We start from the raw sequence: 6,699 nt of genomic DNA, 5'->3' as shown, positions 1-6,699 counted from the left end.
GTAGGATATGCAACAGACACTCATGCTACTTTTTCAAGCCTTTTACATATTAGTGAAAGACACAGACAAATAAATTATCTTCAGACAGTATGATAAGTGCCATAAGAGAAGAACATAGATAGTAATATTAGCTCAGAGAGTAAGGATGCTTTACCTCTCTGGAAGGATCTAGAAAGCTTCCCTACAAGGTGATACATCTGACATTCAATCTTCTTATTTAACCATTAACCAGAATGGGTTGACAAAGAGTGGAGGTTATTCTTGGAAGCAAAACAGCTTAACCCAAGGCACACAAGAGAAGGACCCAGCTTGCTCAGAGAGCTGTAAAAGTTCCAGATTGATCATAGCACCAAGTCCTACCCAACAGTGGTGGGGAAAGAGCCTGGAGATATTCGGAGAATGGATTGGGAACAGGCCTGTATGACATGTTAAGGAATTTGGAGATATTGTTTAAGCCACTGAGAATAGCTAAAAGATTTTATTGCTCTTATATTTATATATGTGCTTTAAAAATTGTATAAGATTTTTTTAAAATATTCCATAATTTTACTACCCAGAGAGGATTACCAAATATATTCTGGAGTATTTTCTTCCATCATTTACATATTTATCAATTTTTTTAATCTTACTTCAATTTTGTATCCTGTATTTTTTACTAGTATTATATTGTATCTTCCAGTGTCATTGAATAATTTTTGTCAACATGATTTCTAATGAGTGACCAATATTACAACAACTGACCCTACTATTTTTTATTTAACCCATTCTTTTACTATTAACAATTGGATTGTTCCAAATTCTTTGCAATAAACATCCATACACATAAATATTTTATAAATAAAAGTAGATTTTTATGGCTTTAAGATAGAGTCCAATAAATTGGTCAAAAAGAATAAATTCTTCTGAAGCTATTATTTACACATTTCTAAATTTATTTCCACAAAAATTTTGCTGACTTACATCCTTCTCCCTTGCCCCAGCAGCAGTGTAAAATATTGTGTTTCTTTATAGGTTTGTCAGCAAGAGAAATCATTTGCTTTTATAAATAATCTTTGCTGGTTTTTTTAATAAAGTAAGTTTTTAGCAGACATTTTTATAAATAATCTTTGTTAAATAAACTTTGTTTAATTTTTTAAACTAAAAGTATTTTTTTAAAAAAACGTCCACTGAAGAAATATTGGGGAATATAGAAAAATGCAAAGAGGGAAGTTAAATAATTTTAATCCTATATCCTATAACTAAGGACAGGTAATATATTGGTATTTAGCATTCCAATCTTTAAGCTCTCTGTTTAAATACATTTAACAAAATTGAGACCTTACTGTATTTGCAAGTATATATTTCTCATATAATACTGTAGAGCAGGTGATGTATGAAATTATTAATTAGTCTTCAAGCCATGCCTTGTAAGAGCTGCACGTTTCCTTATATGAACGGCCCATTGTAAGTAACCATTCCCATATTAATGGATAGTTAGTTTGGTTCAAATTTTTCATCTTCACTTTAACATCCTTGTGCGTACCTCTAATTAATTTCTTGAGATAAATTGTTAATAATGGAAATGTTGAGTAAAAAGATTTGAATATTTTTATGACTTCCAATTCATTTTGCAAAATAGATTTATAAAATAAAAAAAAGTATCTGTGAGTAGAATAAGTTATTGCTTCACAACACTGAGAGATTGTTAATATTTTAAATGTTCCTACTTGACAGATCGCAATGTTTTTTTCTAATTTTCTTTTATTATTTATGATATTAAATATCATTTTATGTCATTAAATATCATTTTATGTCTTTATAAGCAATCTTCATTTTGTCATCTTTTGAGGATTCAATGCCATTTTTGTTGCTGTTCAAAGTCTTTTTGAAGACCACTAACATTATTAGCCATCTAGCAGTAATATTTATTCACACTGTGCTTTTCTACTGTGTTTCATATTGCTGAGTTATTGAATTTTACTTGTGTCTCAGGTGGTTATCATCTATCTCTGAGGAAGTTTTTCAGGAAGCATGCAGGGGTCCTCTCTGTTGCCATCGTATGTGAACGACATCTTTCGAGATACAGAATTCTTGGGCCACAGCCTTCTTCCTCACAATCTATAGCTATCGTGTTCAGACATACAGTGGAATGGAGAAAAAGTCTGAGGTTGGTCTTTGGTCTTTTAAAAGTTCATAAGGTAAAAACGTTATAGTAAACTAAGACTAATTTATTATGGAAAAAAGATAACTATTTTTTATAAATTTCATGTAGCCTAAGTGCACAGTGTTTATAAAGTCTACAGCAGTGCATAGTAATGTCCTAGGCCTTCACACTCACTCACCTCTCACTCACTCACTCAGCCAGAGCAACTTCCAGTCCTGCAAGTTCTATTTATTGTACGTTCCCTATACAGGTGTGCCATTTTTACCTTTTATACTGTATTTTTACTGTACCTTTTCTGTGTGCAAACATGTTTAGATACACAAATACCACTGTGTTACAATTGCCTGTGGTATTCAGTACAGTAACATGCTGTACAGGTTTGTAGCCTAGGAGCAATAGGTTCCAGTGGTCCCCAACGTTTTTGGCACCAGGGACCGGTTTTATGGAAGACAATTTTTCCATGGACTGAGATTGGGGGGAATGGTGAGCGATGAGGAGTGGCTGTAAACACAGATGAAGCTTTGCTCACCCGCCCACTGCTCAACTCCTGCTGTGCAGCCCCCTGGTTCATAACAGGCCACAAACCGGCACCAGTCTGTGGCCCAAGGGTTGGGGACCACAGGGTTATACCATATAGCCCAAGTGTGTGGTAGGCTATACCATCTAGGTTTGTGTAAGTGCACTCTGTGTTTGCACAAGGGTGAAATCACCTCATGACACATTTCTCAGAATGTATCCCCATCTGTTAGGCGATGCATAACTGTGTTTAAGTCCTCTTTACCCAGACTCGAGCACAGGAATTATCTTATATGGACCTCACACTTAGTAGGCTTTTGGTAGTGTTTGTTCTCAGAGTTAAATTGAAAATAAAATGTGATATGTACAATAGAATATTATTCGGCCTTTAAAAAGAAGGAAATCCTACCACTTGGAACAACATGAATGAACCTGAAGGACATTATGCTGAGTGAAATAAGCCAGACACAGAAAAACAAATACTTTCACAATCAAACTCATGCATGGACTCTGAAATGTCAAACTCACAAAAGCAGAATAGAATGGCGGTTGCCAGGGGCAGGGGGTTGGGAGAAATGGGGAGATAGTCAAAGGGTGTAAAGGTTTAGTTATGCAGGATGAATAAGTTCTGCAGGTCTAATAATGTATAGCATGATGACTATAGTTAATAATAACATATTTTGTACTTGAAGTTTGCTGAGAGTTCATCTCAAGTGTTCTCACCACCAAAAAGAAAAAGAAAATCATAACTATCTGAGGTGATGGATATGTTAATTATCCTGATTTGGTAATCATTTCACAATGTGTATCTATATCAAAACATCACGTACATTTTAAATATATGCAATTTTTACTTGTCAAGTATGCTTTAATCAAGATGGAAAAAAATAAATTGAAAAGACCCACAAATATTACTCAACTGCAAAAATACATAGTTGCATATTTTAAAACTACTACCCTCTTTGGATTACTGTTGACAATAATCAAATTCCAGTTTTAGGTTGACCATTAGGCTTTGTTCTTTAAAAAAATTTATATATGCAAATATATGTATGGACTTGTCATAGACAAGGAGACCACAAAAATTAAAACCTTACTGAAAAATGCACCTCTTCTAATGCAAATGTTTTCAAAGTGATTTTATTAGAGGTATAGGGAGCATACAATTGGTTCATTGCTACTAAAATTCCACAGTTTAATATTTCTGCATAATATTCATCTATGAATATTTAATAATACCTACTATGTGTCAGGCACTGCAGTCTATGCAATTTATCAGTAGTCACAGTCATACAGAGTTTTGAATTTATGGTACCAAACCATGCTACCTGCACAGTACACAATAAAAAACACATCTCCCTGAATTTAATTTAGTATTCTATCAGTCACAATAAAATTACTGCTCTATGTAAATGATACTGTGCTTTATGATTAGTAGATACTTAAGCAGCTACAATTACTATAACTCTTATTCATCCAAACCATATTTTGTAGCTCATCTTTTCTCATTTTATTAAGATTGTTTCCATACACTCATTTCTTATGTACAGTATAATCCACAGGTAGGTATGTGGTATGTGCACACATCCATTCATAACCACAGTTCCTGAAAAATAACCTGAAGTGCTACATAATTCAATAGGAAATTTTGGGAGCTCTTGCTCCTGGAACACAATGCCCCATGTTCTAGCAATGTCGGTTCTTAGTGTTCTCCTGTCTACTTAACTTATTTTCATCTATCCAGCTTCTACCTCACTCCTGAGAGCCTTTAAGCAGAATCTAGCTGTTTCCCACACATGTACTTTTATGCATCCATCAGTTACTCAACCAGTGAACAAATATTTCCCAGAAGCCATGCACCACAAAACTGGATTTAGAGAGATGAATAAGGCTTGATCCTCGCTCACTCACTCTCTCTCTAAAACATCATGGTTCGGTGCCATCCAGGAGGGTTGTTTTCCAGTTTCCGGCATGCTAGGGTCCGAATATTTGTGTCCTCCTGAAATTTACATGCTGAAAGCCAACTCCCCAAAGTTATGGTATTAAGAGGTGGGGCCTTTGAGAGGTGGGCCTTTCCCCTCACGTATGGAATTAATGTCCTTATAAAAGAGGCCTGAGGGAGCCTGTTCTCCCCTTCCACCATGTGAAGACACAGAGAAGACACCATCTATGAGCCATAGGCCCTCACCAGACAATAAATCTGCTGGCACCTTGATCTTGGACTTCCTAGCTTCCAGAACTCTGAGGAATACATTTCTATTGTTTCTAAATTGCCCAGTCAACAGTATTTTACCATAGCAGCCCAAACAGGCTAAGACATTGGGTATCAGTGGAGTTGAGGCAATAGATGATCCAATCACTGAAAAATGGCCTCTGGCATCTATAGCAATAACTTCATGCTGTAAAGAGAGAGGGGAGAGTGAATAATGGATTTTAATTGCCAGAATCTGAGCCTTAGGAGACAAACGAAGGAAAGAGCATAAAAGGAGGTGGCTGGTTCTATGCTTGGGGGTAAGAACAGGAGAAAATAAAATTGGTAGTGCAGGAAGATTTATACAACGTAAGGCACTCTCTTAGTCCTGAGGCCGGAACTACAAAATAAACAAACAGACAAAACATTGAGCAACACCTCAACACTCCGGTCATTCCTGTTAATAGGCTTACAGTAAATCCAACTGGACCAGCCCGAAGATTTTTCTTCTAGAAGGAGCAAGGATAGAGCTGCACGTGGAAACAGGCACCATTTCTTCTGACACTGCAGTCTCCACATCACTCGAAAATGACTCATCCATCAACCTGTAAGTCCTCCCTCTAAGTAAGAGTGGTGTGATTTCCAGGACAACAAAAGGTTAAACAACCCAGCTTTATTTGAAAAAAAAAAGTTATATCCACTCTATTGTTAGTCTTTCATTACAAATTAGGAGTTCAGAGACTCAAAGTGAGAACAGTGTTGGGAAGCTACCTGCACTTAGGTGGAAGTCGGCAGCAGACCCCTATTGGGTCTTCGCAGGGCTTGGAGGTGAGACACAAGGAACGCAAAAGGTTGAAGAACTTGGAGCTTTGTGGTTCCAAAAGCCAACTCCACCTGCATCACAGTTTGAACCCCACACTATGGACTGTAAATTGCATATGGACATGTAGAAGCTGCTTCAAAACTATTTTAAATCACATTGAGTTCTGGATGCTTATTGAAAATACTGTTGGATGACCAAAGAGGCAGTGGCCAAAAGGAAGTTTAACCCCTTTGTGACTTCTGACTGAAGCAAGACCTGCAAAAGTGATTTCCACACACCTTCCCACATTCATAGGAAGATCAAGTCTTCCTCTCTTTCCAAAAAGCTGAGACAGAAGTATGATGCTCCATCTATGCCCATTCTAGAGGATGGTGAAGTTCAGTTTGAGTGCGGACACTATAAAGGTCAGCAAATTGGCCAAGTTGTCCAGGCTTACAGGAAGAAGTGTGTCATCTACACTGAACAGGTGCAGTGGGAAAAGGGTAATGGCACAACTGTCCCTGTGGGCATCAGCCCAGCAGGGTGGTTATCACTAGGCTAACACTGGACAAAGACTGCAAAAAGATCCTTGAACTGAAAGCCGAATCTTGCCAAGTAGGAAGGGAGAAGGGCAAACATAAAGAGGGAACAAATGAGAAGATGCCGGAATAAAGAAATGTTATCTATGACTTTTATTAAAAACAGTTAAAATGAAGAAAAAATTCTAAAAAAGAAAATATTGCTAAAGAATTTATATTAGTCTGCTCAGGCTAACCAAGTACCATAGACTGGGTGATTTAACAGAAATTTATTTCTCATCTTTCTAGAGGCCAGAAGTTCATGATCAAGGTTCTGGCTGATTCGATTTCTGGTGTGGGCTCTGTTCCTGGCTTGCGAGTGGCCACCTTCTTGGTGAGTTCTCACATGGCAGAGAGAGAGAGATACATACCGCTTTCTTTTCCACTTCTCACAAGGCCACCAATCCTATCAGATTAGGGCCTCACCCTTATAAACTCATTTAACCTTATCTACCTCCTAAAAGCCCCA

The 6,699-nt window shown here is 37.0% G+C and overlaps 1 pseudogene; it reads left to right on the top strand.

Annotated features, from left to right (window-relative positions):
* Positions 1-5,863: 5,863 nt before the first annotated feature.
* LOC123638772 lies at positions 5,864-6,324 on the top strand (annotated as a pseudogene).
* The last annotated feature ends 375 nt before the right edge of the window (positions 6,325-6,699 follow it).

Source organism: Lemur catta, chromosome 5, assembly GCF_020740605.2.
Source record: "Lemur catta isolate mLemCat1 chromosome 5, mLemCat1.pri, whole genome shotgun sequence".
Lineage (NCBI taxonomy): Eukaryota > Metazoa > Chordata > Mammalia > Primates > Lemuridae > Lemur > Lemur catta.
Note: the sequence above shows the minus strand (reverse complement) of the source record. Positions and strands in the feature narration are given on the sequence as shown.